The sequence below is a fragment of the Ovis aries genome, chromosome 11 (assembly GCF_016772045.2).
Source record: "Ovis aries strain OAR_USU_Benz2616 breed Rambouillet chromosome 11, ARS-UI_Ramb_v3.0, whole genome shotgun sequence".
NCBI lineage: Eukaryota > Metazoa > Chordata > Mammalia > Artiodactyla > Bovidae > Ovis > Ovis aries.
The window spans coordinates 18,689,276-18,706,167 of NC_056064.1; the positions used below are offsets into that span (position 1 = coordinate 18,689,276).

Genomic DNA, 16,892 nt, shown 5'->3' on the forward strand with positions numbered 1-16,892 from the left:
ATACAACTTTAGACAAGTTACCTAACCTCTCTGAACTTGAGTCCCATCATTTGTAAAACAGGAATTAAAAAAAAGTCCCCCCTTCACCCCTCACAAGGTAATTGGAAGAATTAGAGATCAGTAGTACTCTTGCCTGGAGAATCCCATGGACAGAGGAGCCTGGTAGGCTGCAGTCCATGGGGTCGCTAAGAGTCGGACACGACTAAGCAACTTCACTTTTCACTTTCATGCATTGGAGAAGGAAACGGCAACCCACTCCAGTGTTCTTGCCTGGAGAATCCCAGGGATGGTGGAGCCTGGTGGGCTGCTGTCTATGGGGTCACACAGAGTCGGACACGACTGAAGCAAATGGGGCTTCCCTCATAGCACAGTAGGTAAAAGAATCTGCCTGCAACGCGGGAGACCTGGGTTCAATTCCTGGGTTGTGAAGATCCCCTGGAGAAGGAAATGGCAACCCACGCCAGTATTCTTGCCAGGAGAAGCCTATGGACGGAAGAGCCTGGCAGGCCACAGTCCATGGGGTCTCAAGGGTCAGACTCGACTTAGGTAAAGCAAATAGCACAGAGTCTTCAGTAGGCCGTGCTGGGTCGTGTTTGTTCCCTTCCTTTTCACCATAATGCCTCTCCAGAATCTGTCCCTGCCCTGGGGAAGGGCTTTCCTCTTTCCAGTCCCACACTGGTATCTGGCTTCACCTCCTGACTCAACAACAGGCAGCTCTGACCAGAAGCAAGGACTCCAGCGTGCTCTCCAGGGGAACCTGCTCTGTGCAGGGGCTCTCGGACTGCTTCTCACGCCCTCGTGTTGTCACGCATTCGCCGCAGGGCCAGCCTGGGCTGCTTGCCTTCCCCGACACTGACCTAGTTGGCAAGGACTGCAGAGAAAAGGCAGGCCCCAGGCCTGGCACACCCGAGGGATGTTACCACAGAGCAAACACGAGTTTGCTGGCTGGGTGGATTCCAGGCAACAGGGAGATAAACAGACTAAAGGCAAACAGCAGAGAAATCCCCGCCATGCGAGCAGAGAAGGCTTTCTGCTGCCTCTGTGTGGGGTTGGTCTACCTATCCACCTAATAAATAAAACAGCTTTACTGACATATAATTAGTATACCCTGCAATTCACCCATTTACAGTGTGCAGCTCAATGGGTTTTCTATATTCAAGAGTCGTAGGGAATTCCCTGGTGGTCCAGTGGTTAGGACTTCATGCTTTCACTGCCAAGGACCTGGGCTCAATTCCTGGTCAGGGAATTAAGATCCCACAAGCTGAAAAACATGGCCAAGAAAAAGAACTGTGCGACCAATGTCATCGTTTTAGATTACTGTCATCATCCTAAGAAGAAACACCATGCCCATCAGCAGTCACTACCTCCTCTTCCTAGGCATCTACTTCCTGGAGTCCCAGGCAACCGCTAATCTGCTTCCTGTCTTCATGAATTTGCCTATTCTGAACATTTCATATAAATGGAATCCTGTAATATGCAGTTTTATGAGGTCTTCAAGGGTCACCTATATTGTAGCATGAATCACTACTTTATTGAAGGTAGCCCTGCAACAGAAGAAGCCTCCACAATGAGAAGACCTTGCACTGCACCGAAGACCCAGAGCAGCCAAAAATCACCAAAACTAAACAAAACAGAAACAAGGGGCACCGGTGAGAAGGGAGACTGGAATTATGGTAGCTTTGTGGAGGAGATGATGTTTAGGTTGATCTTGAAGAATAAGTATGAGCCTATCAGGTCATAGAAGAGTTAATAGTATGTGCAAGATCGTAGAGGCATAACAGAGCAGAGTAACCTCCTCCCATGCCTCTAGAATGAATGGCTGTGGGAGGTGAATCCATGAATTCCTATAAGGGCATCTGATTCCGGCCCATCTTTAGGTTCAGAGTGGATGTGCTGAGCAAAAGGACAGGGCTAGGGAAGAGAGTTCACTCCCATAGCAAGGTGGGGCTGTCTAAGAGTCCAGCCTTATTCCTTAATTCTGAAGGTACACACTGGACTGGATCCAGCCCATGCACAAACCTTTAGAAGGAGCATCATTCTACCTCCTGTCAAAAAGTCAGGGAGAGGGACTGTAAATGAAGAGAGGGGTGGCTGTGGCACCAAAAAGGGGGTTGGTGAGGGTGGGAGGGAGGGAACTCAGAAGACACACGGTGCTTGTTCTACGCTTCTGTTTGTCCTTCCATCTTGCCTAGTGTCTACAGACTTGTAATGAGTAACTAAATCAGTGACGTCAAAGCTTAACTCTTGGTATAAAACAGGTACTCCCCTTCAGTCCTGAGTGCCAAAACATATCCCATTGCCCCCGGACCCTGTCCTCTGTAAGCTAGTAGGTGGCCTATCACAGTTTTCCAGAAGTTCCAGGCGAACTGCCAGCTGGTCGGGAACTGAGCCCCTGCTGCCCATTTCTGAATTCGACCTGCTGCCCTAGGTGTGTGTTGCAGCTTCAGAGTCTGATGTGTTGGTCCAGAAGCTCTCTGCTGTAAGTCACTCAAAGCTCAACTCAAAATGGCTTAAACAATAACGAAAAGTATATTCACAGAAGAAGGATTTTGGAGGTTAGGTGGTGTCAGAATTGGTGAACTTAACAGCAAAATTGGGTCATCAAGGACCTCAGCTCTTGCCACTCATCTTCAAGGTACTGGCCTCTCCCCCATCAATGTCAAAGGTCAGCTCCCCTTATGGTCCTAATATGGGTGTGCGGCTCCGCGCTTCACACTACAGACATCACGACTAGAGTCAGAAAAAGGCTAATTCTTGCCATTCACCTCTCTTCAGGAGCAAAGAACTTCCCCAAAGTCCTCAGCAGGCTTCCTCTCACATCTTCACGCCTGGCATGGCTTCATATGCCCATAGGGCAGGCAAAGGGAACAGACGACTATGATTTGCTTAGATTCTGGACAATCAGCATTCCACCTCTGGGGCTTGAGAGGAAGCCAGCCTCCCCTGAAGCTACCACCACCTGATAACCTCATTAACGCTGAGGTCTTCTGGGTAAGCAACAATCAATACTTGCCACATACAGGTCTCTGGTGGGCGCTGCATATGTTTATAGGCTTTCTGAGGAGGACAGACCTTGGGATTTTTTTTCTTTTTGTGTGTGTGTGGCTGCTCTTAACTGCAGCATGCAGGATCTTTTTAGTTGTGGTATGTGGGATCTATTTCCCTGACCAGGGATCGAACCTGGGATGCCTGCATGGGGAGTTCAGAGTCTTAGTCACTGGACCACCAGGGAAGTCCCACATTCGCATTGATGGTTATCTGCATAAAGTAAAATTGTTTTACTACTGCAAGTTCTATTTGGCTCTTTTTCAATAGCCCTTGCTCTTTACTCAGAGTTTTAACTGTCCCTTTTATTTCTTGAATGTCCCAGCTCCGACTGGGTCAACATCAGTTGTTTTTGCAAGTCTGATTCTGCATTTGTATCCTGTAATGATGTCTTGTTTCTGATGTCTTGTTTCCTTATGTGTTTATTGATCTTCTCAATTTTCTTCTAATTTATCTGCAGAAATTTTTTGAGTCCAAAGATTGACGTGGGTGCTTTTCTTTTCTTTTCTTTTTTTTGACACGTTATCGGTGGGATCTCAATTCCCCGGTGAGGGATTGAACCAAGGCCACCACACTAAAAGCCTGGAATCCTAGCCTCTAGGCCACTAGGAAATTCCCGAATGTGGATTCTTTCAGAAAGAATCTGTATTTGTTTCTATCAGGCTCTGGCGAACACGGTCTGGCAAGGACAACTGAATATCCTCAGCTTGAGGTTTTGAAGTTCAGGCTGCAATTGTTTGTGAGAACCAGCTTGGGTTTAAGATTTCTTGTGCATGCATGCGTGCTAAGTTGCTTCAGCTGTGTCTGATTCTTTGCAACTCTATGGACTGTAAGACCGACAGGCTCTTCTGCTCATGGGATTCTCCAGGCAAGAATACAGGAGTGGGTTGCCATGCCCTCCTTCAGGGGATCTTCCTGACCCAAGGATCAAACCCATGTCCCCTGCATTGGCAGGTGGGTTCTTTGGACAGAGGAACCTGGCAGTCTACAACCCATGGGGTGGCAAAGAGTCAGACAAGACTGAGGGACTCACACCTTTACCACTAGTGCCACCTGGAAAACCCTAAGTGTTCTCAGGGGCAGGGTTAAGAGGAGTTCCTCACTATTCTCCATGCCAAGATTTAACATAGGCTATTTGCCTGTAGACTGCTGGGGGTGTGGTGGCATTTTTAATTCATCTTACCTTGATGGTATGGACCTTTGGGATTTTGTATTTGTGAGGGACTCTCCTATTAAAATCCTCACATTCTGCAGACCCCAGAGCCTCTTGGCAAGCCCTAAGGGTCCAAGCTGCCTTCAGTGTTCTTTGCGTCTAGCCTGAGGATTTCTAACTTTCTGCCAGCTCACAGATATATTCAAGATGATATTGTTCCTGTTTCACTGTAATAATTAGGAGAATTATCCTAATTGGGATATCCTAATTGTGGGAGAATCAGTAGTTAGCTAGTCTGCCATGTTACCAGACATGCAAGCCTTTTTTCTAGTTCTAAATTCAGATTCATCAGTTAACAAAAATTATGAAAGAAAGATGAAAGATGAAGTAGCCCTTTGAGGCGGGGGGTGGGGGGGGGGAGGGGGAACAACTTGTGTTAAATTTATATTTTTAACAGACAATTGGTCCACGTGGTACAGCACTCAAATGGTACCCTAGGACATGTAGTCTATTTGGCCAGTAAAGTCTCCTTCCCCCACTTCCCAACCCAGCAGTCCCTCACTTCCTTTCACTTCCAGAGACCCTCTCTACATATTTTGAAATCACACATATTCTTCCCTTACTTCATCCTCTTTGTTAAAATGGGAGGTTATTTTTCACCCAACAATAAATCTTGGAAATTGTTCCCACCTGCTACATAGAGTTTCCATCCTGTTTTTTATTATTATTTTATTTATCCGTGGCTGGGCCAGGTCTTTGCTGTGGCTCGGGCTTTTCTCTAGTTGGGGAGAGCTGGGGCTACTCTCTAGTTTCCGTGTGTAGGCGTCTCATTGCAGAAGCTTCTATTGCAGAGCACCAGCTCTAGGATGTGTGGGCTTCAGTAGTCGTGGTGCATGGGCTGAGTCGCCCTGAGGTATGTGGAGTTCTCCTGGACCAGGGTTCAAACCTGTGTCCCCTGCATTGCAAGGCAGATTCTTAACCACTGGACCACCAGGGAAGTTTACTTTTTCATCCTTTTGCATGGTTTCATAATATTCTAAGATACAGATAGCAAACCCTAGTTAAGCAAGCCCCTACTCATGGATATTGAGGTTGTTTCCAGGCTTTTAAATCGTATGGCAATGAATAACCTGGTGCATCAATCATTTTATGCTCTATGAATATACCTGCAAGGAAAATTCATGAGGAATTGCTGAGTCAAAGAGCAGGCGCATTGGCAGTTTTGCTAGAGATTACTGTATCACTCTTCACAGAGGCTGTAACAATTTGTAGTTCCTTCCAACATCAACCTACAATGTGTGCTAACAGCACTACGATCTTTGTCAAGCTGATAGATTAAACACTGAAATAGGTAGCCATTCCCTTCTCCAGGGGCTCTTCCTAACTCAGGGACTGAACCTAGGTCTCCTGAATTGCAGGCAGATTCTTTACCCTCTGAGCCACCAGGGGAGCACAGATTAAACACTATATCTGATAAACAAGAAACAAACTCGTTGGCATCCTGGAAAAGTAACTAGTAGGCAAGGTGCCTGAGAAAATACTGTGATCCGTGATGACACAGAAAGCAAGCCCACCAAGTCAACTCCTAGGATCTTCGAATAGATTGGGTTAAATAGACTGGATTAAACATTGGAATTACTGGACTTGCCTTGTCCTCCAGCAGCTAAGACTCCACACTTCCAATGCAGGGGGCCCAGGTTCAATCCCTGGTCAGGGAACTAGATCCCACATGCTAAACTAAAGAGCTTGCATGCCGCAACTAAGATCCCGAATGCCCTCAAGAGGGGCAGAAAAAACAAAAAATAGAAGTCTCAAAGAATCTTGGCAAAGAATCCTATCTGACTCAGTCAGATAGAAGATTAAAAAAAAAAAATTCTAGTCTTCCTTCCTAAAGAAAATTCTGATTAAAAAAAAGACAAAAACCCTAAGTATCCAAAGTCAACTAAGTACAGAAAGTTTATGGCAAAAGAATTTCCCTGTGTCCCACCAGGAAGAGGAATGTTTATAATCTCTGCACATGGCTAACATAGTTACCCTAAGAGATAGCTTCCTTCGTTTTAATTTCTATTAGGTGAGAAAGCATAAGGGATTTTTCTAGACCATGGCTATTTCAGTAGAATTTTCTGTGATCTAGAAATGCTTTATATCTAAGTCATTGACATAGAAGCCACTGGCCACAGGTGGCTACTGAGCCCCTGAAATGTGGCCGGTGTGACTGAGGCATTGAATTTTCAATTGTATTAAATTTTACTTAATTTAAATGGAAATAGCCACAGGTGGTTAATGGCTACCATATTGGACTGTATAGTACTAGGGAGACTAGTTTAGAATTTTCTTTTGCCCAATTGTTGCTATTCAGTCTCTGAGTCACATCGGACTCTTTGTGACCCATGGGCTGCAGCATGCCAGGCTCCTCTGTCCTCCACTGTCTCTCTTGGAGTTTGCTCAGATTCATGTCCATTGAGTCGGTGATGCTATCTAACCATCTCATCCTCTACTGCCATCTTTTCCTTTCGCCCTCAATCTTTCCCAGCTTCAGAGGGTCGGCTCTTCCCATGCCCATTGCTTACTGGGTCAGGATACCCGTGACTGCAACGTCTGGACACAAATGGAGTTGTCATGTAAACTTCCCTCCAGATTTCTTTTCTCTGCTTGGTGCCTATTTCCTCCTCGAGATTGCTGAACTTCTAGCTCTTCTCCTCAGGCTCTCCCCACATCATGCCCCTTCTGATCTTCCCCAACCCCTCCCACTTCTGGTTCATTTCCTTATCTCTCCATCTTTTTGTTCACCAGACCATCTTGGCTATGCCTAGGAGGCTTCCTCTTCAAAGCCAGTCATGCTCTGCAAGATATGTTCTCAAATACCTTTCATTCCCTGTGAGAAATTATGTACTGAGCTCAAAAAGGAATATTTCGTTCTCCTCAGTACTCTACACTTCACCTTACTCAATAGCGTGGTTTTCTTCTTGAGTGCTATGTTCCTTCCCGTTGTGTTATAAGAGGTTTTCATAGTTTCCATGTTGGTTTTTTCCTACCTTTCAACCTTTGAAAATTGAGAGATTTATCTAAACATTCTATAAGGCCCTGAAATGGGTCACGTGATCCTCTTGGGATCCCATCATGCGCTCGCGCACTCGAGCGGTCTCTCTCATCCTCCCCACCCCTCCCAGATGCAGCATTGAGACTCTTCTTAATTTGAAAGCCTCTTTGATCTTCAGCCTAAGGGTAGAAGAAAGGGGCTCCAGGGCTGTAGACTGATGGGCAGATATTGTCATCCTAGATATTTGATGATGCACTTGGGCCAGCTCTCTCTGATGACTCTGTAACTACCCTGGGGGCCCCAGGTCCCAGGTAGAGTCTAGCTTGTTGTTGTGGCCACCAACTCAGGGGGGCAGACCCCCCCACCTTCTTTATGGCGGTAGTCACTTGTCACCTTGGACTTCATGCACAACTGTTTTTTAAAGGGAAAAGGGATTACAAGTGGAGTGATGACTTGGGGCCAATTTTTACCTTTAATTTTCTGTCCTTTCTAATTAGAAGAGTCAGTGGGATCCAGAATCACCAATTATTCAAGGACTCTGCTTCCCGTGGGGAAGGAGAGTAAAAGTCAAGTTGTTTTTCCTTCATTGCAGACTATTTGCTATGGTCCAGTAGAAAATCTTCAGTGATGTCCTTTTCTGGTTGTAATAGTGACACTCTGTTACTTATGTTTCATCTCTTTCTTTGAGATGGTATGGAATTAGATGTTGGCCTTCAAGGTCACCATCTTGCCCAAAAGATCTAGAAATTTCTTTTTTTTCCCTCTAATTCATAGCAAAGCCCTTTAAGTTTAAATCAGATACTCTCAACATTTTGAGTTTTGACCGTGTCTGCAGAAAAGGCCTACTCAAATAAATATTATCATAATCTAATTGCTATAGCACACAGGGAGACAGGATATCATTGCCTCTATTTTCAAGATAATCTTTGGATTTCTTTACTCATGTTCTGTTAGAGGGAAAAAATCAGCTTAGAGAAATCTGAACACTTCCCAAAAATAATACCCAGCTGAAAATTCCTTTTGTTAGTTTTCTCAGGAAGCAGAGCAAGCCTTTCCATTTCCTAGCGGGTCCCTCGAAGGTCAAAAGAACAGGGAATGTTTGTAAAGGCATCTTGTTTGCTTTTGTTCCCACCAGCTCCTAGATCCCCTGGGAACACCAGACTCTAACAAACAAAACAATCTAAGGACAGGAAGAAACAGCAGGCACCTTTTAGATGAAATACACTGCAGCCAGAACATTGATCTGGGGACAGCTTTGCAGGAAGCTGGTGTTTTGAACTTGGACATTTTCTGTTTGGTAACCAAAATCCAGGGGAAAAAAGAAAAAGAAAAACTCCCAGTAAACATAAATGAAGTGACATTTGGAGATGGCATTGGTAGACAGATAAAAGATGAGTTTCCATTTGGTAAGCCAAGGGCTACACATCACACAAAGTCCATGACAGAGTGTCCCACATGGCTATACACCTAAATTAAGTCACAAGCGGAGTTCCGGAATTCTGTCGACACCAGAGTGAGTTTGGGAATAATCTAAAGAAACTTTCTTAGTGTTTCCCTGGACGGTCATCTCTAATACTGTTGCCGAACATTTACACACCTCAGTTTCTGACTGGCCCCACCTGTTCTGACATTATTATCCACAGCACACATTTTCTCATGTCTTTATGTGAATTTGTAAAGCCAGAGTTGACATTGTGACTTCTGCTTCCTGTTGTTACTCAATTTGGAGAACTAGGTATGTGTGTGTGTGTGTATCAAATAACAAAAGAGCTGAGCTGCCTCTAGCAAAAAGGCCATCAAAAGAGAAGCATGTCACTCTGGGATTAGTGGCAAAATTGGTCTAAATGGGTGTGATTGCAAAGTTTCTATTCTATTAGGTCATGTTTCCCCAGCCTGTTGCATATATAAGAAATCTGTGTTCTGCCATATTTTAGAATCTTAATAATTGAACAGCATCATTTTAAATAATACTAATAAACATACTTTAAACATTTAAAGCTATAACTGAGATGTAAAAAAATATGAAAATATAAGGGAAATAAATTCTGTACACACAAAAAATTAAAGTGGTCTTACAATAACATTCATCATAACTTCTTTAGCAAAATCATCAATAAATTTTGCAACTTCCAGTTGTTTGAGCTGCTATGTAGAGTATGAACCCTGTGCTCAGTCATGTCTGATTCTTTGTGGCCCCACGGACTATAGCCTACTAGGCTCCTCTGTCTGTGGGATTTTCCAGGCAAGACTACTGGAGTGGGTTGCTGTTTTCCCTTCTTCAGTGGATCTTCTGGACCCAGGGATAGGAACCCATGTCTCCTATGTCTCCTGCATTGGAAGGCCAGTTCTTTACCACTGAGCCGCCTGGAAAACCCATGTAAAAAGTCCTCTGTTAAATATTGTTACTCTTTCTGATCATTTTCTCCAGACTTTCCTGATGATATGAATCACCGGAACAACAGAAGTGGACCAGCACGCAGGATCTGGAGCTCAGGGTGGCAGAGTGAAAGTGAAGTGAAGTCGCTCAGTCCTGTCCGACTCTCTGCAACCCCATGGACTGCAGCCTACCAGGCTCCTCCATCCATGGGGTTTTCCAGGCAGGGTGGCAGAGAGCAGCCTGTAATTCTAACAGCCACCAACTCTGGTTATGCCTCAGTGTTTCTCGCTTTTGTCCTTTGTTCTCAACACAAAACGTGACTAAGAACAATGTCTTGAAGTATGTGAGCTGGTCAAGAACAGACAGTAAAGAGGGATGCTTCCTAGTGTGCAGGAGACAATTTAGGGAAGAGAAAGGCCAAGCTGATTGAGTTGTCAAATTCTTCCTCTCAGGTAGCAACAGATTGTTACTTAATCAGTTATTTCTCAGAAGTGCTGAGTTCTACCTTCTGTTTCTCTTGTGTTCTAATTTGGGGTCCTAGAGGTACTCACAAATTAGCCAAACAGCACAGGATTCAAAACAGTTGTATGTGCTGGATGAAAGGCATTTTAAAAAATTAATTAACTTATTTCAATTGGAAGTGAATTACTTTATACTATTGCAGTGGTTTTTGCCATTCATTGACATGAATCAGCCATGGGTGTACATGTGTTCCCCATCCTGAACCCCCCTCCCACCTCCCTCCCCATCCCACCCCTCAGGGTCATCCCAGTGCACCGTCCCTGAGCACCCTGTCTCATGCATCAAACCTGGACTGGTAGTCTATTTCATATATGGTAATATACATGTTTCAGAGCTATTCTCTTAAATCATCCCACCCTCAACTTCTCCCACAGGGTCTAAAAGTCTGTTCTTTACATCTGTGTCTCTTTTGCTGTCTCACATATAGAGTAATTGTTACCATCTTTCTAAATTCCACATATATGCATTAATATACTGTATTGGTATTTTTCTTTCTTACTTACTTCACTCTGTATAATAAACTACAGTTTCATCCACCTCATTAGAACTGATTCAAATGCATTCTTTTTAATAGCTGTGTAATATTCCATTGTGTATATGTACCACAACTTTCTTATCTACTTGTCTGCTGATGGACATCTAGATTGCTTCCATGTCCTAGCTATTGTAAACAGTATAAAAAATTCACTTTTCAAATACATCTAAATACAGAATATATGTGAAGTGTAATATTGCTACTTGACAAACATGGATGTTATTCTAGAAAAGCATAGATTTTTTCTTTAAATTTTACCCTCTGAGCCCCATCATTTTAAAAATAAAAATAGTTAATAAGATTTAATTAAATTTGCAAAGCCCAATACGTGTTTTGACTTTATTTAATTTCCATCTAAAATTTTTATATTCATGAAATTTAATTGTATCACACTTTAATTCTAACAGATAGCATTAAGTATTTTTTAAAAAATATTTATTTGGCTGTGCCACATCTTAGTAGCAGTATGTGTGTAAGATCTTTAATTGTGGCATGCAAATTCTTAGTTTTGGCATGTGAAATCTAGTTCCCTGACCAGGAATTGAACCCCCATCCCTAGGATTGGGATCAGGAGTCTTAGCCATTGGACCACCAAGGAATAATAATAAGTATTTTAGAACTAAAATAAGTACTTAGAAAATTTATGAAAAGTAACCATTTTATTGTACACTTATTTTATTTTTTGATAACTTATATTCAAAGTTTTTGTACTTGGGATATAATAAGAAGGTGTTTTTTAATCTTTTATATCATTACTGTCCATGGAACACAATTATGTGAAAAACTTTGATAGTCACATTAGTGTAATAATTTTGTTGAAATGAAGGTACAAAGTACAAAAAATAAATTTCACGAGATAAGTATATAATAACTTACAAAGGATGCTCAGTTTATTTCTTTCCCAAACATCCCTGATGCATCAGATGAATTGCAAGACATGAGCTCTAACAGCTTGGTAACCTTTAGGTTATTCTTGGTAACCTTTGATAGTATATTACTTTGGGCATATAAAACTATAGCTTTCCATGTGTTTTTAATTTTTTAGAAGTCATTCTCTTTTATTTACTTATTTTATTTATTTTTGGTTGTTCTGGGTCTTTGTTGCTGCCTGCAGGCTTTCTCTAGTTGTGGTGAGTGGGGGCTACGCTCTCATTGTGGAACGTGGGCTTCTTATTATGGTGGGTTCTCTTGCTGTGGAGTGCAGGCTCTAAGGCACTAGGGCATGTGGGCTTCTGTAGTTGTGGTGAGTGAGTTCAGTCGTTGCAGCTCACGGGCTTTAGTTGATCTCCATCATGTGGGATCTTTTCAGACCAGAGATGGAACCTATGTCCCCTGTATTTTCAAATATTGCCATTTCAAGGATGCAGTTGTTAAGATTGGAGAGTGGAACACATCTTATTTAGCAGTTTGTTCACCTGATCAGGTTTTTAACCTTTAGGCATTAAGCACTGTGAGTGCGTTGGTCTCAGAGACTGCAGTGTCAGGGTGAGTCTAATCGGAGCTTTCCCAGAGGTGGGGTCTTCTGCATGCAGCTTTGATGACGAGCTCTTCTGGAATTCCAAGAAGTATCGTTTCCTCCACCACCCTACACGTAAAAGATTTATTTTAAGTTTCTTGACCGTCAGGTTCTAGCTGTCACATAATTTGCTTGTTTAGCATAAGACTCTCCTATCATGGCAGGGCTGGGGCCTTCCAAACAGCAAATTCAGAACAAAACCCATTTAGAACTAAAAATCTGGAGAAAGGTTGAGTTCTATGATACCCTGCTACTCCAAATGAGGTCCTAGGAGCAGAAGCATTGGTGCCCCCTGGAAGCTTGTCGAAAATGCAAAATCTCAGGTTCCACCCCACAGTTCAGTTCAGTTCAGTCGCTCAGTCGCTCAGTCATGTCCGACTCTTTGCGACCCCATGAATCACAGCACGCCAGGCCTCCCTGTCCATCACCAACTCCCGGAGTTCACTCAGACTCACGTCCATCGAGTCAGTGATGCCATCCAGCCATCTCATCCTCTGTCCTCCCCTTCTCCTCCTGCCCCCAATCCCTCCCAGCATCAGAGTCTTTTCCAATGAGTCAACCCTTCATATGAGGTGGCCAAAGTACTGAAGTTTCAGCTTTAGCATCATTCCTTCCAAAGAAATCTCAGGGCTGATCTCCTTCAGAAAGGACTGGTTGGATCTCCTTGCAGTCCAAGGGACTCTCAAGACTCTTCTCCAACACCACAGTTCAAAAGCATCAACTCTTCGGCACTCTGCCTTCTTCACAGTCCAACTCTCACATCCATACAGGACCACAGGAAAAACCATAGCCTTGACTAGACAGACCTTAGTCGGCAAAGTAATGTCTCTGTTTTTGAATATACTATCTAGGTTGGTCATAACTTTTCTTCCAAGGAGTAAGCATTTTTTAATTTCATGGCTGCAATGACCATCTGCAGTGATTTTGAAGCCCCATAAAATAAAGTCTGACACTGTTTCCACTGTGAAGTGATGGGACCAGATGCCATGATCTTTATTTTCTGAATGTTGAACTTTAGGCCAACTTTTTCACTCTCCTCTTTCACTTTCATCAAGAGGCTTTTAGCTCCTCTTCACTTTCTGCCATAAGGGTGGTGTCATCTGCATATGTTATTGATATTTCTCCCAGCAATCTTGACTCCAGCTTTTGTTTCTTCCAGTCCAGTGTTTCTCATGATGTACTCTGCATATAAGTTAAATAAGCAGGGTGACAATATACAGCCTTGACGTACTCCTTTTCCTATTTGGAACCAGTCTGTTGTTCCATGTCCAGCTCTAACTGTTGCTTCCTGACCTGCATACAGATTTCTCAAGAGGCAGGTCATGTGGTCTGGTATGCCCATCTCTTTCAGAATTTTCCACAGTTTCTTGTGATCCACACAGTCAAAGGCTTTGGCATAGTCAATAAAGCAGAAATAGATGTTTTTCTGGAACGCTCTTGCTTTTTCGATGATCCAGCGGATGTTGGCAATTTGATCTCTGGTTCCTCTGCCTTTTCTAAAACCAGCTTGAACATCAGGAAGTTTATGGTTCATGTATTACTGAAACCTGGCTTGGAGAATTTTGAGCATTACTTTACTAGCATGTGAGATGAGTGCAATTGTGTGGTAGTTTGAGCATTCTTTGGCATTGCCTTTCTTTGGAATTGGAATGAAAACTGACCTTTTCCGGTCCACACCCTCCCCCAAATGACTGAATAAGGATATGCATTTTAATCCCAAATTCATGAGTGTGCCCACAAGGTGTGAGAAACTCTTCTCTAACTGAGATGAGGAAGAAAGGGAGGATGGTGACTCAGGATCAGCTAGATGCTTGGGGAGGGACACCCACAGGAGGACTTTGACCTGGGTTTCATTGTCAGCAAGAGCACTTGGGTAGCAGCATAGGAAACCAATATTGTGTCTGGACCACTGGGCCCCAGGGCCCCTGGCTGGGAAGGATGTACTAAAAGACATTTTAGGATTTCTGCAAGTTCACTTCCTGTTCTGGGGGACTGCTGTCCCTGGATCCAGCTGCACTGGGGTGATCATGTCATAAACCATGTGATCCTAAACCCTCTGGCCTTAACTCATATAGTCATCTCAGGTCCCGTGGTAACTAATTCATGGTCTGGTTGGTGGCCTGACTTGTGGCCTGACTTGAATATATGAGCTGGGCCATCATATTCCTCTCCAGGGGGTTTAGGATGGTTATGGGGGTGGAGGTAGGCATTCTGGCAAGTTACAAAGAATTAAGGTTGGGTGGCGCTAATGGGCCATGTACATGCCTAAGGTATGAGGCAATGGAAACAGTGACTAAGCCGAGGAAATCGACCAGAGAGGAAAGTGGAAGAGGAATGGAGGCTTTATGGACACACCAAGGAAAGGGAAGGGGGTTGAGAAAGAGAAGGCGATGAGAGAACAGCCAGGTTCCTGCTCTTCCTGTAACCTGTATTTAGTTTTCTTCCAGGTACAAGTCTTTGATTCTAGCAATCAACAGCCCCTTGACTAGAAGAGTAGTTGAGTTAATTCCTAATAGTTGAAACTGAGAAATCTGAGGCTGTAATTCTTCTATTAGTGGTGGCTCTTCCCAGGTGGTGCTAGTGGTGAAGAGCCTGCCTGGCAACGCAGGAGACATAAGAGTCTGGGTTCTGTGCCTGGGTTGGGAACCCCTAGAAGAGGGCATGGCACCCCGCTCAAGTATTCTTGCCTGGAGAATCCCAAGGCCAGAGGAGCCTGGCGGGCTACAGTCCATGGGATTGTACAGAGTCAGACAGGACTGAAGTGACTTAGCATGCACAGAAGCTGGTAAGAATGAAACAAGTCAACTTTGGTGGGAAAAGATTGACCTCTGAGGACTGATGTCTGGGTGTTTGAGAACTTAGTTCAGTACTCATGTGTAGCCTAGAGATGACAACAATGTGTCTTATTTTCCCATTACTTGGTTTGTCTCTGTTTATCAAAACTGGAGGAAAATGTTCAAAATTTCAACAGAAAGCTCAGATTAGGGATATTGCCGGCTAAGCACTTATTTTGAGCTTGGATTATCCAAGTCAAATTTGCTAATAAGGCCTTAATTTGATCATGTTAGAGGAGATTAATTAGGGAGATTTAAAATAACACTTTTGTAGCAGTCTTGGCTTGAACCTAACTGTGTCCCTCACTGGGCTTTTTACACGTGTGTGACCTGACTACAGGAGTGGGGTAGTGCGAGTGGGGGCTCTGAAGGAGCTGTTCTTGGGACTCCACTGGCATAGAATTGTTGCAAAGGAGCATGAACTTTGGTGTGCCAGTGGAGGAAGACTTGTGAAGGCAGTGTTGATCTGAGTTCTAGGGAGAGCAGGGCTTCAAAGATGCTGAAAGAGCTGTCATCCCTAAGACATCTGGAACATTAGGGCACAAACCTAATTGTTATGATGTCTGGGTGACATTGACACATGACAAAAAATGGAAAAGAGTTTCCTCCACTTCAGTGGCAGAGCCTCACGTGGGCCTCTGGGCACTGAGGGCAGCAGTATGGCTCAGACACCCCAAGCCTGCTGGGCGGTCTACCTTTTGTCTTAATCTACCTTTTATTTTGCTTTAAGTTGGCTCTTATGTGTCATGGGACCTTGCTTTGTTCAAAGTCTGCATGTTTAAACTCTTGCCCAACACTTGGTTACGTTTTTCAACTCCTGATGTCATGCATATCCCAAATCTCTACTTGTCTACTCATGTCCAACAGGACTTACTGTAGTGATCTATTACCTGGTCTTCCTGCTGCCATTTTTGCTTTCCCACATTCTGTGCAAAAAACTGGTGCTTAAAGAGATGGAAACTTCTTAAAGAGCTGGGAATACCAGACCAACTCACCTGCCTCCTGAGAAACCTGTATGCAGGTCAAAAAGCAAAGGTTAGAACCAGACATGGGACAATGGACTGGTTCAAAATTGGGAAAGGAGTACCTCAAGGCTGTATGTTGTCATCCTGTTTATTTAACTTGTATGCAGAGTACATCATGTGAAATGCTGGGCTGGATAAACCTTAAGCTGGAAAAAAAATTGCTGGGAGAATATCAATAACTTCAGATATGCAGATGACACCACCCTTATGGTAGAAAACAAACAAGAATTAAAGAGCTTCTTGATAACGGCGAAAGAAGGGAGTGAAAAAAGCTGGTTAAAACTCAACATTCAAAAAACGAAGATCATGGCATCCAGTCCCATCATTCCCTGACAAATAGACGGGGAAGCAATGGAAACAGTGACAGACTTTATTTTCTTGGGCTCCAAATTCTCTGCAGATGATGACTGCAGCCATGAAATTAAAAGATGCTTATTCCTTGGGAGAAAAGCTGTGACAAACCTAGACAGCAGATTAAAAAGCAGAGACATTACTTTGCCAACAAAGGCCCATATAGTCAAATCGATGGTTTTTCCAGTAGTCATGTATGGATATGAGGGATGGACCATGAAGAAAGCTGAGCGCCGAAGAATTGACGCTTCTGAACTGTGGTGTTGCAGAAGACTCCTGAGAGTCCCTTGGACTGCAAGGAGATCAAACCAGTCCATCCTAAAGGAAATCAGTCCTGAATATTCATTGAAAGGACTGATGCTGAAGCTGAAACTCCAATACTTTGACTACCTGATGTGAAGAACTGACTCATTAGAAAAGACCCTGAGGTTGGGAAAGATTGAAGGCAGGAGGAGAAGGGGACGACAGAGGATAAGATGGTTGGGTGGCATCAT

At 43.7% G+C, this 16,892-nt stretch overlaps 1 long non-coding RNA gene across 1 annotated transcript in view; it reads left to right on the forward strand.

Annotated features, from left to right (window-relative positions):
• The window catches only part of LOC121820559 (uncharacterized), a 28,905-nt gene extending 17,908 nt beyond the window's left edge, over window positions 1–10,997 (forward strand). Inside the window, exon 5 of the long non-coding RNA XR_006061099.2 lies at window positions 9,667–10,997. This is a non-coding gene — a long non-coding RNA (uncharacterized LOC121820559). The remainder of the gene's footprint in view (window positions 1–9,666) is intronic.
• The last annotated feature ends 5,895 nt before the right edge of the window (window positions 10,998–16,892 follow it).